The sequence below is a fragment of the Mchenga conophoros genome, linkage group LG11 (assembly GCF_057382185.1).
Source record: "Mchenga conophoros isolate Kocher_MC1m ecotype Shallow Benthic linkage group LG11, M_conophoros_male_GT1.1, whole genome shotgun sequence".
In the NCBI taxonomy this organism is placed as follows: Eukaryota; Metazoa; Chordata; class Actinopteri; order Cichliformes; family Cichlidae; genus Mchenga; species Mchenga conophoros.
The window spans coordinates 40,177,305-40,193,538 of NC_140536.1; the positions used below are offsets into that span (position 1 = coordinate 40,177,305).

General features: G+C 37.6%; 1 pseudogene across 1 annotated transcript; it reads right to left on the reverse strand.

Moving 5' to 3' along the window:
* Positions 1 to 3,436: 3,436 nt before the first annotated feature.
* On the reverse strand, positions 3,437 to 11,413 carry LOC146565116 (cathepsin K-like; annotated as a pseudogene). The gene is made up of 6 exons (XR_014894506.1): positions 11,296 to 11,413; positions 8,760 to 8,913; positions 5,925 to 6,143; positions 4,806 to 4,971; positions 4,376 to 4,484; positions 3,437 to 4,185 (listed from the first exon to the last, which is right to left on the reverse strand). The product of XR_014894506.1 is annotated as a cathepsin K-like (transcript).
* Between the last annotated feature and the right edge of the window lie 4,821 nt (positions 11,414 to 16,234).

The following is a 16,234-nucleotide window of genomic DNA, read 5'->3' on the forward strand; positions in this document are numbered from 1 at the left end:
TCACAGTCATGTTTCATATGCCAGAATTCCTTTCTTGAAATTACAAATTCGACCAAGCTGACAAAGTTATTTCCAACAATATTTCCTTTGAGTTTTCATTTGATCTCAGTGACTAATATTCTAATATTCTATTCTATTCTATTGCCTCAGAATGGCATAAAATCATAATTTTAGCTGTAGCTACCCATATTAACCTTACTATAAGACTATCCTGTGTGCAAATGACAGTTTTCTCTGAGGGTTAGAAATATGGAAATGGAAACTTGGAGAATGGAAATGATATTATGGCAATCCACTTATTAGAATTTTATATTTAATTCATTGAAACTAATCAGAAAGGTCAGGAAGGTCATTAAAAATCTTGGAAGTTAATTCTGCAGTTACAGGAATAAGTGGTTCTGGAAAGAAGTGAAGGTCAAAATAAATATTCGACCTGTCAGCTGTAAATGAAAGATCATGAGGTCAGTACGTTGTCTGCTGTTGGATGAACACAGAAAACTGAAAGAGGAACAAACCAAATCATGCATTTCAGTCATGAACATATAAGTTCAAGCAATGGTTTCATGGCACTACATGCTTTTATAGAGTAATTCAGCACCATATAAATAATAATCATTAATGCAAACTCCTTGTGGTGCCAACTATGGCCGAAAAAATACAAACGTCACTCATTTTCCTACATGAAAACAGTCATGGGGGTTAATGTTGCGGTGATGGTGTTCCTTACTTCAAAAAATATAGAAATATTGCACATTTAGTAGAATAATTAAATTATAAATATAAACACAACAGCCACTTTATATACCTGTTAAACCACTCATTAAAACAATGACTGATTATCAACCAGTGCCATGGCAGCCACTCACTGCATTTAGGCACATAGACAGGTCAAGATAACCTGCTGTTCAAAATTTGAAAATATCCATTGATATTATAGGAAGGAAACAGTAACTCAAAAAAATCAGTAATTATAACCAAGGTGTGTGGAAAAGTCTTCCAAATCTTTGGATGCACAACATGTCAAACCTTGACGCAGCTGTTATGGCCTGTCTAGGGGTGGCCAGACCACAACGTAAGGGTGAGCCATCTTCATCAGAGCCAAGCAGCCACATCACGCAATTGGTAAAGTTTGATAATGATTTATTTACAATATATTGATTCGTTAGGTTATTTGACACAAACGAGGAGCTGATTATAGCTTTGGGGTGGACCTAAACAACAACAAAACAAAACAACAAACCAAAGGAGCCTATCTCGAGTATTCACCAAACTTACCTAATCAAACCAAATGACAGCAACTTGCCTCCCTAACTACTAAAAACAGGAGAAAACTATCATCAAACAAAAAATATTGTTCGGTGTGATGGATCTCACACTGTAAGAAAAAAATCCCAAAAAACAGTGATATTCCAGCAGCTGGGGTGCCAAAATAATACCATACAATAACAGAAAATAACTTTCTCATAAAAATACGGTTATTTTCATTAATGACAATGCAGTTTGTTGCCCTAATTTTATATGGGATTTTGCCTTTTTCAAGTGCTTTTAAACATAAATTAGGAACATTTTAACGTGATCAAACAATGAAATTACCTATAAACAAGGTCAATGGATGCGGCAATATGAATAATACTTAAATGTACAGAAATATACTGTTAACAGTTGGTTTAAATAATAATAATAATGGATTGCATTTATATAGCGCTTTTCGAGACCCTCAAAGCGCTTTACAATTTCACTATCCATTCACTCTCACACACTGGTGGAGGCAAGATACAGTTGTAGCCACAGCTGCCCTGGGACATACTGACAGAAGGGAGGCTGCCATATCGCACCATCGGCCCCTCTGGCCATCACCAGTAGGTGCAGGTGAAGTGTCTTGCTCAAGGACACAACAACCGAGTCTGTCCGAGCTGGGACTCGAACCGGCAACCTTCTGATTACAAGACAAACTGCCAACTCTTGAGCCACGATCGCCCTAAATAACATTATTTGATGCAAAAAAAGTTTATAAGAATCATTTTATATATTTTTCCATAGCATTACATTTGAATTTAAGAGTTCAATCTTTCAAATAACGGACAAATATTTGTGAAATTATGATACATTTGTGAATGTATTTTAACAATCTAAATATGCATATGTACAGACAAATATATTTGAAAAACAAGAAAATTATGTTTTATTACATTTACAGTGATGTCATGTTATTTTACATTTGACATGTAAAATCGCAGTCTATTTATGTAAATTTAATGATATTCTTGGAAAACAGTACAAAACTGTAAAATACACAGTGAAATACTTTTATATTACAATTTTTTTTACAGTGCAGTTTCTGCTGCCGCATTCAGATGGTTGGGTCAGAATTTGATCTAAACAACATGAAATAATGGATTCAATCTGCCTTCTATCAACGCTTCAGCCTAGTGGTGTTGTAATTACAACTCTTTCTCCAATCGATCTTTCTGAGTTAACTTCAATAATTACTTCCTCCAAACCATCAACGTGTCTTTTAGACCCCATTCCTGCCATTAATTAATGCTTCAATCTTAAATATGATCAACCTATCTCTAATAATCGGCTATGTACCACAAGCCTTCAAGCTGGCTGTAGTTAAACCTTTACTTAAAAAGCCATCCCTAGACCCAGCTGCTGTCTTAGCTAATTATAGGCCAATCTCCAACTTTCCTTTCATATCAAAAATTCTTGAAAGAGTAGTTGTCAAACAGCTAACAGATCATCTGCAGAGGAATGGCTTATTTGAAGAGTTTCAGTCAGGTTTCAGAGATCATCACAGCACAGAAACAGCTTTACTGAAGGTTACAAATGATCTTCTTATTAGAATATTAGCGCCAAATCACAACAACAGTCGCCTTAAGGTGCTTTATATTGTAAGGTAGACCCTACAATAATACATACAGAGAAAAAACCAACAATCACATGACCCCCTATGAGCAAGTATGTTTGCGACAGTGGGAAGGAAAAAACTCCCTTTTAACAGGAAGAAACCTCCAGCAGAACCAGGCTCAGGGAGGGGCGCCCATCTGCTTCAACCGGTTGGGGTGATAGAAGCAAAGGACATGATTTCAGTGTAAGCTGCCAGTATTATCCAACATGATCTGACAGCAGCTCATTTACAGTTTTATGGAATGTGAGGCTGTTTAGAAAATCTGTAAATGTAACACACAGGGTTTGCGCATATCATATGATTATAGTTTATGATGTTGTGGTGTATCATTGAATTATTGTACAGTTAAATCCTTTCATCTGACTTACTTAAGTGCCCACATGGAGTAGAACCATTGGAAAGTATTTTTGAGTGCATATCCTGATCCTTACATAACTTATTCCCATATTTGTTTGTGTTTTTGTAAAAATTCCATAAAATGTTTTTTACAAAAACATAAAAAAATTCCAAATGAGGCATTCAAAGTCAAAATGAACCCTTTATTCAATTTCATAGAAAACATCTGTTTACAATGTAATCATTGGAAAAGTGCAGAACAGAACGACAAGTCCTTGTGATCACAAGAGAAAATAGTTATAGGAACTCACACTACCAGCAGGAAAGGAGTAGCTCCCATTGCACAGCAATGTTTCCTGTCTTTTTTCACACAGAAAGCAAGTAAAAGTAGGGACTGAAACTATCACTGACTACCAGTCAAATACTGTAAAAAGAAAAAGTATGTTGTGCCATGTAGATATGTAGATTTAACTTGCGACTTCAGCATAAAACAAGCCTGTGTTCTGGCTTAGGTTTATTCAACAGCATGCTCTGAAGTTACAATAAACTGTATGTGTTTCTTTATTAACCAGAGCACAGCAGAGGTCTGCAGGCATGAGATAACTCATGGTTTAAAAGTGTTTTTTGGAATCCAAGACTCAGAAACATTTAATGCCTGTTTTCAGTGAACCTGTTCGTTATCTCCAAATTCCATTTCCTGTTAGAAAAGACTGTAAACAAACATATTGTACTGTAGTGGTTGCGGATGTGTTGAAATGAACATTTACTCTGAACATTTCCAAGTGTATATTCGTCTTATAGTAGTCTAAGCAAAGCCCGTTCATTTTCCCTAATCTCTTCACAAGATGGGGTAGCTAGCGAGGTTGGTGATGCCGCAGAGGTTGCCACGGTTACGTGCCATCAGGATGTATCCCTTGTTGCCCCATTCCTCACCCCAGCTGTGAAGAAAAGCCAAAAGACGGAGTTAAGATGGAACGATGGAGACAATGAAATATCGCCAGGAGTCAAACAGCATTTCAGCTTATCATTTTGACAGATGACATGAAAACAAATCAACAAACAACCAACACTTAATTTTAGTGGACATTTGAGCCACCTGATGCCATTCAGACAAGTGACATGTCCCACCTGTTCTTGACAATCCAGTACTTCTTCCCCTTGGTGTTCACTCCATAGCCTACTGCCAGTACGGCATGATTGACGTCATCTTTGTTACAGTTGGGATCGTAGTAAACACCTGGGTTCACAACAGAGAGAGAGAGAAAAAAAGAGTGAGCTGCATTAGTGAACAGTGCATAAACGATGTACCTCGCACACTTTTTAATGTTGAATATAACCAGAAAGCTGTTGATGTGTTATGTTTAATTGTTTTACTAGTTTTACTAGGTGTGAACTCCATGTTTAGGTGATTTAATTCATATTTAATGAAGAAATCCTGACTAAACAGGCCCTTAAATTCTAGGATTTTATTCCACACACTTTCCTTCCCTTATATGAAGTAGGTGCAGGTAACAATTTCATTTGACCAGACATATGAGAAGTTCATATGTTCATATACCATGCTTGTAGAACTGGAAGCTGCTCTGTTGTGCATCGATGCCCACAGACACTGGACCAACTTTGTAGAGTGCAACAGCCAGTGCGCGCTCATTACCCACTGGGATCTCCTTGTAGCCTTTGCACTGGGCTGCCATGCCTGATGCATTGTAGCGGCAGGTCTGATCCTGCAGGCAAGACAAAGGAGGAGAAAATGCTAAAAGCGTTTGTTGCCGATTTTAAAAGTGTCAATTCTTGATATTTAAGATGCTACTTTTCATGTCCTTACCTCACAGTATAATCATATTTAGGTAGAATATCGAATTTTAATCCAATGGTTATTACTGATTAACCGACAATAAAAGAAAGTTAATAATTGCTGTATAAAATCAATAGTCAAAATACTTGCTATGCAAGGTTTTAGTACCTTGTGACTCTTCTGTCACATGTTATATCACATGATGTGTTTGGTGCAATTCCAACTAGCCAAACAATAGAGAGACGGCAGATTTTTATCATTACCGAGCAGATGTACTTCCTTCTCATATTACCAAATGACTAAAGAGGAAACTATGCTCACTCTGTGGGAGAGTTTCCACTTCATCATTTCTGCTGAATCACCTCCCTCTGGTAAGATGTTTGCAGCTACTTTACTGTCAAAATGAAATATTTTCTTCCTCGTTGCATGTTGTTGGTGAAGCGTGTGAAGGGGACAAACGTGACACCCTCACAGCCAAGTGAGAACCTCTTCACCATCTATGCATCTGCAGCTAACAGCTGATTACTGGGTATTATTTATAACAACTAGGTTAAAAGACTTTTTGTGCAAAGCTTCTTTGTAAGAGTGCCTTACCAGAACAACTTCGAGCTTATCTTAAGTACTGGAAGAGGTGGGGCAATCACTCATTTAAAAAACAACAAACACCAACTAAATTATACTTGTTTATTACTTTAAAAACCCCCGCTTGACTGCTTTGGACCATCTTGCTTTTATGTGTTCAAGCACCCAGTGATATTAAAATATAAGTGCTTAGTTTATAGAGGATGTGGCACTCACTACATGAAACGAACTGAAGTGAAAGGCTCAGATTAATAAGCTACTTCAAGTTTAGTTGTGTGTTTGGCAGAGTGGGTTGCTCACCTGTCCAACATATGGGTAGGCCGCTTCAGAGTCAATACCTCCATTTTCATTCACATACTGGAAGGCATTGGTCATGTAGCCTCCTCCACAGCCGTCGTTCTCTGTAACACAGTCCACCAGGTTCTGAGGACTGAGGTCAACGAGCTGCCCGGTCTGCTTGGCCAACTGCCCCTCAAGGGCCCCGGCAGAGCTAAAGGCCCAGCAGGAGCCACAGGAACCCTGTCAGGGGTCAAAGAAAGACTGGTGAGTAAGAGGTTTAGTTTGATATGTACATACCACTGTGACTGGACTGTTGCTGACAACAGTAAGAGGAAACTAAGCCGACATGGAAGCTATAATCAGCAGAAATGTAAGAAACCCAGACCAGACCAGAGTTGGTAGGAAACAGGAATAAATGTGCACATTGTAAGGAAATATAAACCCAGCTGTTCTGATAGGCATTATTGTTTAAGCAAACCATTTGCAGAGAGCCTGTTTTTTTCCTATAAAATAATCAGTCATCAAGGAATAACAGCATATTTAAACCATATTTATCATATTAAAGAGAATCATTTAAACAGATTAAATCAACATCACAGCAAATGCTGTGTCTTCTCCTGTCTGTCCACCGGGAGGCAGACTGTGACCACATTGACAATGAAAGAAAGCCATTTCTGTTTGCTGATCGAAATTCTGTAACTGCTGTGAATTTGGGTTGTAAATAGAATCAGCTGCTGGGCAGTTTGTGGTGTTCAGTAATGTTGAAACAGTGTTAATGACACACGGTGAGAAATGGTCTTTTTTACAGGTCTGGACTGACACATCCAGCGCTAATGAATCACTGACACCGCCATCGTGTTTGGCTTTCACCCAGGAAACAGGGACTTGCTGTAATATAGATGAACGTTTATGTTGAATTTAAATGAAAAGGTTATTCTTGTTAACATGTGTTGGGTGTAACTAATGCTTCTGTGCCTGAAAAGGAACAGATCCCTTTCCCTGCATGTTATGAACAACCTCCCTGGAGGAGTGCATGATGTAATAAACTAGATTAATGCTTATAGCTCTGAAACACTTACATGTAAACATACATTTGGTTTTAAAGTGTGTCTCATTCCCTAATCAGACGAACATTTATTAGCTTATTATTTTCTTTTTTTGGCCTTCGTTTTGAAATATCTGAGTCTTCACACCTCTAATGCTCCACCTCACTCTGCTGCTTAGAGATGCCCCAATTAAAAACGTTGTAAATCTGAAATCAGATCGCTGAATGTTGTTTGTGGCTTTGAGCTCAGCGATAACAGAAATTTGCCTGAAATGAAGAAAACATCAGAAACAGAATTCAGTCATCATAAAAGGAGCTCAGGATGAAGCAGCAGAACTGTTAGTATGCAGAGACTGCAACCAGTCTGCTGCATAATTCATGAACCAAAGGAACCAAAGCAAGAGCTAAAAAAAAAAAAAAAATCCTGTTTATGGCTGTGTGTTCAAATACATCCGCCAGGGGGAGACAACGTAACACACAAGCCCTCAAATTTATGTTTTACTAATTTATATTATCTATCACAGTTACCTATTTTTGACACTCATATAACAATGATTTCTATCATAATTTGTTATCACAATAAAGAAACTGTTGAACATTGTAAAACATTTCCTACAAGTATATTCACCAATTCCACCAGATGAATGTTGTTTACATAAATGGTTGTTTAATTTGCTCTTAACGACCAATTACATCTAATAATGAAGGCCTTTGTTACCAAGTCAATTAACCATGAGAACAGCCTGTTACTTTTAGTGTTGATCTGAGCATTAAGTGGGACTGGTTACGTCTTTAAATGTTTAAATAAACGCTGCAAAGTATTTTTCTGAATCCTTTTTCTTTTTTCGAGGTTACAGTAAAAAAAAAAAAAATCTTCACAAATTGTGAATTACATTCAATTTTTTCAAGGCAACAGGCTGCTGAATGTTTTCATTTATACTAGAGATGAATATAAAGGTGTTCACCTACACTTACATAAAACTTTTTAAAACTATTCATTTCTGATTTCAGATGGTTTCATAAACATGTACTTTGACCTTGTGTAAAACAATGTCAGATATTGCCACTGAACACAACATAAAATGTGTAACTGAAATCCCAGTTGATGTCATTATTCTTGCCTCTGCCTTCAACAGTAACAGTTCCCCACAGAAATCACAGAGGTTTTGAGTTTCACTCTTAAAACTTTTCCTGAAAATAGCCCTAGGAACTTTTTCTTAGTTCTCCACAAACTTTTAGACAAACAATCATATGCCAGAGCCCACAGGAATCCTAACTGTAGATTACTCTGCTAAAATCTACAAAAACTTCCTCCAGTAAGAAACCTGCTGTTTCAGATTTGATTTCCAAGAACTGTGACAGAGCAGATTGTCTCTGTCCTCTGTCCTGTTTGGTCTGCCCCGTGTTGCGATATGCTACACTGTACTTGATCACGTTAAATGTTTCCATTACACAAGCTGTGCCCTTGTGCTGCTATCAATTGTGTGTTGACTGACACATTTCATTTGAATGCTATCTCTAAAACACTTGCACTGAATCTATTTATTCACACATTTCTGATTCATGCTTTTTTTTTGTTAAGTGCCTATTTCTTTCTTTATTAAAAGCAGCAGCCACACATGTTTTTTATGCTCACTTGGTCAGTGAATTGTGGTTGTGAAAAAAAAAAGAAGTTAAAGCCGCACTTTGACAGTTAAAGAGCTGCTTTCTGAAAACCAACACATGCAGCTAATGATACCAAACAACAACATTTCAGCTGATGATATTAATCCACACTGACAGAAACTAGTCAAATATTATTCAGTTCTCACCTGGTTCTTAACTGAAGTCACCATGCCCTTCTTGCGGTAGTCAACAGATTTGGGAATTTTGGAGGGCATGTCATCCATAGCCAGTGTGAAACTGCGCTCCTGGTTCACTGGGATTTTGCAGGCCAGTCATCTTCTCAACCACCTCCTCTGAGGTCTGCATGAACAGAAACACAGTTAAGGTATTTTAAATTGTGTTTCACATCATAGGGATGTTACTGAATGAACATTTGAACAAAGTTGTAGTCGGGGTCATAGGTCATAACATCCAGGCAATGGGATTTTTGAATAATTGAATGAGAGAAAGTGTTCTTGAAAAAGAACCAGAGTGCCGGGGGGAGCTGGAATACAAAAAGATTTTCAAATGTGCATATGACAAACTGCAGACTTCAAGAAACTGCAGGCAAAGGAGTAAAGGAGAGAGGGATATAAAGAGGTCAAAGGGAATTCAAATTTGTGATACATTTGTACTTTTTACTGGCTGCCACAATGGAACTTTTTGCTAAATAAAATAAAAAAAATCCCCACTTTGTTATTGTCTGGATTCCCTGGGGCTTTTATTACAGCTGAGTCTAAAAGTAGAAAGATCATTAATGGAAGAAATACAGGCCATCTGTTAATTTCGTTTATTTAATTTAAGTGCTTTCAATCAAAATGGAAAAGCATCCTTCATTTCCCACCACCTGTTATTTCATAAACATGAAATTGGCCATTTGTCAAGAATTCAGATGCGCATACTTGTTCTATCACTAATAAATGAGCTTGAGCCCTGCCATGTTGTGCTTCATTTCTGGAGCAGCCTTTTAAAGCCTCTCCGTGTTGATGAAAAAAAGCCACCATCAGTCACAACCCATGCTGGCATGTCACTGACACCGGCTGATTTAAGGACACCAAACCCAGTTTCACATCAAGGGGCTGCAGCATGCATTAGTGAATAAAAAAAGCAGAGATGACAAACCGACTGCAGCTGCAAAAAGCCAAAACTGCTGAAGAAAACATGAATGTGACATGCAGGAGCTATTTTTTACTGTCAAAATTACCCAGATCTTACTCAAACAAGCAAAATATTTGCTGTTCCAGTTTCTCAAAAAGATGGATTTGATTGTGTCTAGCGTCATACATGAAAGATGTACCAGAAGAAACAAAATATTTTGTACTTTAGTATATTCAAATCTATGTTGGTGTGTTACACACTGCAAGTGACATGTATAAAAAATAGGGACAGATGGTCTTATAGAGATGTAATGTGCTGGGATCACATACATGTCAAAAACAAGATGTAAAAAAAGTGAACATGGAGTCGTGATTAGGACAGAGATGTGCCAGACTGCATGACGACCCACAACCAATAAGAGCGTCTGGTTTTTCAGAAACAGGCTTCTGGGACGAGCAGTGTGAGCTATGGTATGTCCACTGACTCTTCTTTTTGTCAGGTTTTAGACAAAGTCTAAACCAGTGTCCTTACCGTAATTGTCGGGCTATAAGCCGCTACTTTTTGCACAAGCTTTGAACCCTGCGGCTTTTAGTCAGGTGCGGCTTTTCTATGGATTGTCCATGAGCGGATTTGTTTTGTTTGTTCCGCTGTTGTACGGCACTACGTTGCCTGGCGGAAGGATCGGAGTTCAAGAGTGGTATGTTAGTCACATGTCCATCCGCCAGGCAACGTAGTGCCGTACGAAGTAGCGCGAAAAACAAACTTCAAAGTAGCACTACGCGTTCAGCTGGAGGCGTGGATGATGAGCGGCGATAAACTTGCAAAAAGCAAGTTATGCCCAACTCCACCACTGGATTCTGACAGCGTGGGAAAGTGTGAAAACATCCACGATCACCAACGGATTTCGAAGGGCTGGACTGCTGCCTGATGGAGAGGAGGCTCTTCAGAAGGTGTTCGACTCTGACACTGACAATGAGGATTTCTTTGGTTTTGAAAGTGACAACGAAAGAAAGGAGCTGAGAGTGGATGATGAAGCCACCCTGAGCCTGTTCGTTTCCGACACTGGAGGAGAGGACTTTGGTGGTTTTAGTGCGCAGGAAGAAGAGAAAGATGGTGGTGAATGACTGACTTTTCTTCTTGTTAAAGCCGTGTCACTGCACCTGAGCCTAAAAGGTAGTCTGAATCTATTTTTCTGGTGTGCTGTAGGTTATTGTTATGTACTACATTTGTTACTCATTTATGAAGCACAGTACATGTTTTGTACTTGTAATTACCACTACTTGTACACATACCCTAAAAGGTTATGCAAATATGTACCCATAACTTGTTTTTCAAAATATTAATAAAAGTGGTGTGTCTCCAAACAGCCATCTCTTTCCTGACAATTCGATTTGTGCATATTCTCTTACATATGATAAGTCAACATTGAAACACCTGCGGCTTTTAGTCAGGTGCGGCTAATGTATGTACAAAACAGGATTTTCCCCTGCTTTTAGCTTGTGCGGCTAATATTCAGGTGCGCTCTGTAGTCCGGGAAATACGGTAATTATGATGCACTTCATGGAATAAAAAGTTTTATCTGGTATTTGACAAGATTGAACTCACCATGTCTCCCAGATGGTTCATCCCCATCTCAAAGGAGTGAATGCCCAGCGCGGCCTCCTCGTTGTGAGCCTCAATCATGCGCATATTCTTCTCCCAAATGGCCCTGCGGATCCCCTCCTCACCCTGAGGGGAACAAAAGTACACGTCACTGTACTTAAGTTAAAAAAGAGCTCCCTGGCTTACACTTACAAAACAATCCACATTTTTAGAAGCTTTAAAAGTATCACAAATAAATATTGTAGCAGATGTTATAAAGAAGTCATTATCATTTCGTTGCTTCCATTATTATTAGAAACAACGGTGACCCTCCTAATATGAACAACAAGAGGACTTTTACTTTCTAGGATGATGATGCAGCCTCACTTTTGAACTGGTGTGAATGGTTTTCTTATAAAAAAATCTTTATAAAAAATAAAAGAAACACTTTTTCCAGTCTTAAAGTTTGCTTTCCTTGTTTCTACACTCATGCACGAACACCTGACAGCTGAAAGAAACTAATCTAGGCAAACAGGACAAATTTGCATTATAATTAGCAGATTAAAAAAAAGCTTGTCTGTGTTACAGCCCCATTTCATTAATTAGGTCAATTAAACCAGTGCACATTCACACAACAATCTTCCCTACAGATTATACATATGTGGGTTAAAACATTAGTTTGCCTTTATTCAAATTCCACCACTATGTGTCATCCACGAAAGAGTAATATTATAATATGGAAGTGAGATAGAGCCAAGTGTTTGGTATTGAGAAAATCAAATATGCTCTACTTAGTAGTCTAGGTAATCTCACCAATGATTAGCATAACTATAAGCATTATTTCCATCTTGATATTCATTCCAGTAATGGAAAATGTAAATATGGTAAGGGGACTTTGATTATATTAGATCAGTGATGCCAATTCAAAGAAGGTTGAAAAGCTCTCCTGTGCATAAATACTGATTAAAATCACCATGAGGGGGAGAGAGAGATGTCTTTTCTGCACACTACAGAAACACATGTTATAAAAACTATATACGCACATTCAGTTCATGAATCAAAGCACATGTAACTATACACACTCATGAAAACTAGACATAAACACACACACACATGCCCCAGCTGTGGAGTGCTGACCTCTAGCTTGAGGTGAAGAGCAGAGGGATAACAGATGCTCAGTGAGCATTCATGGAGTAAATCACAGTCCGCTATGGTTTAAGAGCAAACTGCAAACAACCCCTTCTTCACAGCCAGGAAGAGAAACAGAGTATAGGGATTTTTTTGCCGCAGAGAAACCAAGAAAGAGGAGTGGAGGACTTTCCTCTGTTAGAAATTTCTGGCTCTGGTGATATGACACATAAAAAGCTAATGATAAAACTAAATTACAAAATATGCTAGGATTTTTTTCTCCTCTTGTTTCATAATATCATTAAATAATGATTTAAATACCCATAGTTGTTGAATTAGTCTTTTAAACTGAAAAGTGTTGAATTATACTAAACAAAAAAACAAAAATTTAAAGTTTAAAGGAGGATCCAAACATCTACTGGTTATGGATGAGAAAGTTGGACTGACAGAAAATTGCATGTCCTGCTTCAGGTAAGCTTCTGTCTGTTTAATTTTCAGCCAAAACAAAGAAGAAGATCAACCAGTGCTGCCATCAAGTAAGGAGGTAAAATTATCAACAGTTTAAACATAACTGATTCGATCATATAAAACAAAATGTGACTGGGGAAGCATATTTGTTCCCTGTTAATGTTGCTGATGCTTCCTTCTGTGACTCTCTGGCTTTACCTGATCTGCTGTTAGCGTTTCTGCCAAAATAACTGAAACTGGTGGAGCTTCCTTAAAAAGGGCAGCTTAGCCTGCAGACTTACAGAAGCCTGTCTTGGGCTAAGATGTGGAACATGCTGTGTATAAATAAAATATGAGTCTTTGCCACATGTGTATGCAAATGTATTAAACCATGTAAATTATAAATAACTACATGTTGCTGAGACTGGATGAGGTTTTTTTTTAAGTCAAACATAGCATTGTGCAGTCATGTCTATTCCTTTTCAAGGAGCAAGTTGCATCAGATAAGGAAAACCAATGATGTTTTGAAACTGTGATATGCACATTTGATGGGAAAGCACATAATGTGCATATTTTTTTATTTCATTATTTCATTTTAGAATTAATGTATTCACCAAAGGCTTCACCAATACTGCTCTCAGTTTTGTTTTCAGGTTTAGTGTTTTATTTGTAGAAGTCCTCTTTCAGGAAAATCAGATTTAAAAAGAAGCATCTGCTTTTTAAAAACAAAATCTTTATATTTCCTACCTTATATTTAAGTTTTCTTTGTGCTATTTATATCTCTTAATTTTATCATTATTTTAACTCTAAAACAATAGTAACACACACTCACCAAAGCCATTGTATTCTTTCCTATGTGTGCTCTTCCACTCTTCCCACTGGGCATCCAAAGAGTATTCATCAAAACGGCCCAGCGCAGAGGTAGCCAGCAACAGCACACACACAAGTGGCAACATCCTAAAAGAACAAAAAACACCTTCATGTTTTTATTTATACCAAACCCAAAAGTTTTTTTTATTAACAAAGTTTTATTTTTTACAATAGAGTTTTCATATTTCAAAAGTGTCACAACATTATAATTAGGGTATGTGTACGCATATAAAATATCTCAGTGTTATCTTATGGGTGTCCAAGAGAGGAGTTATTGTCAAAATTCCCATTCAGAAACAGAAACAGTTTACCATATGAACTTGCAGGAGAAGCTTAGGTTTGAATCAGGTCACTTCTTCATTTATAACCTTCCTGTCTGCACTCGACTGTCATAAGGATAAAAGCTAATATATATATCTATCGATATCTATATATGCTTTCCTATAATCCAGTGAGAGCATTGTGTTTCTGCAGGGGTTTACTCTCATGTGGTTGGTTTCATTATCTCAATCATGCCACAGTGACAAAAACAAAATGCTAAGTTGCACTTCTTGGGAAACAAACCTCTATTCCATGTTTTGGTTTGAGACAGGAAACTCTCAGGATAATTCTTATATGATTTTCAACGAATTTCACTTTCGTTTTCAGGGTCAGACCGGACAATGCTGGATATAGTTTGACAGCAAACGTGAATGACAGCTACAGGATGAAGTCTCAAACACAACTGAACTCCACTGAGAAAATGTTTTCACTCTCGCTCTCATCAGTGATTCAAACATTTTAACTGTGGGTTTTTTAAGTCCAGGCAGTGTGAAATTTTTTCTCTGCCTTTGTTTCTTGGGCTTTCTGAGTCCATCTTGTATTTTAATACATTGTGCTTCTAAATCTGCATTTGTGGGCTTTGTTTCCAGTAAAGGTCGCTGACCTTGGAGTTTCTCTTAACTAAGAGCAGAAAACAATATTTCCTTTTGTTTTCTTTTCTTTTCTTTTTCTTTTTGATTCCTGCTTCCTACACTCATGGATTATACACAGCATGGCTTCACCTTTGGGTGAAAATCTATGTTTTAAATAGAGCAATCCCATGATACATGCCAGTAATTCAGCATATGTGCACAATGCTGAGTATGAGTCACAAGACTTCTCCCTGTGGTAGCTTATGTTTTGAATATAAATTTATATTTTGCATAAAACATTAGCATTCATGACTTTTTTTCACATTCCCAGATGTGTGGGTTTTTTTTTTTTTTTTTTTTGCATTGGTATGTCAAACTTTCCAGAACTCAAACTGGCTGCCAGTAAATGTTACGTCTCCCTGCCCCCCTCTTCCAAGAATGACTCTATTAATGTGCAGTTGGGTCAAAATTGTTCTGTAATCTTTTTTAAGGCTGATTACTTTCTTAGCTGCAGAAAAGCTATGCATATATTTGAACCAACATTTATGGAAAAATCTCTTTCAAGGTCTTGAAAATCAGTTCATGTAATTAAGTAAGAGCCATGTCTAAGTTCAGTTCAGCTGAGTTGTTTTTACTTAAATACTAAAAATATCAGAAAGCAGCAGTTCTTTCAAACTGATTTAAAGTTTAAAACAATAAAGTTACAACACGCACAAAAGAGCAAAAAAGATTTGTGTGTTAGGAGTGTTAGGAGATCAGCAGTAAACAAACTTACCTGAAGTCCAAAAGTCAAAAAGCTCAGGGAATTCTTCTGAGTTTGACTTGGTCTTCCTCTGCTGCTGAAGTAGGTCAGTGGGCGAGTTTATATCGGCTGAATTTTGAGGAAGTACAATGGGAGCTCCAGGCCTGGGGAGGAGTTTTCTTCTAACATGGAGGGAAATTACATCTGGTTTCACTGAATAAACCGGATGATGTCAGGTGTCAGGTTACAGAGACATGTCTGAAAACTCCACAGAGGATGTGGCACTGCTGCAGTCTGGGTTAGTGCTTGAAGAACAACAAAGGTGCTTTGAAAAAAAAAAAGACCTGGAACTTGGCCTTTCTTTACAGTCTAAACACTGATTATCTTTTATAGCAGAACATTGATTTATATACATGATCATGCTTTGTATTTTGTTCAAGAATCAAAGTGACCTTTTAGTCTGCTTTCAAGTTTACTCTAAATCATGAAGAAGAAGAATAATGCTAGGTTAACATAGATGAATGGATGGGTCTCTGAGTGATTAATTATTGAGCAAAGATATTTTTATTCCAAAAGGAAGGAAGGAAGGAAGGAAGGATGCAGCAAAAAAGGCACATGGAAAAAAACAGTATGGTACAAGTGTGTACAATGTAATAGTTGTCAGCCAATAAACTGGGTTACTCAGTTTGCACTAAAAATAATTTGACGGTGGGCACCAGCAGCGGCTGTTACAAGAAAACATGTCATCTCCTGCACTGCAAATTTAGTACTGCTATTATTTATTTAGCATTTAGTGTGGTCATTATGAGTATCACTGGAACCAAACCAACACGATAAGTCAAAATATTTGCAAAGTTTTTTTTCAGGCCTGTCGGCTGAAGAT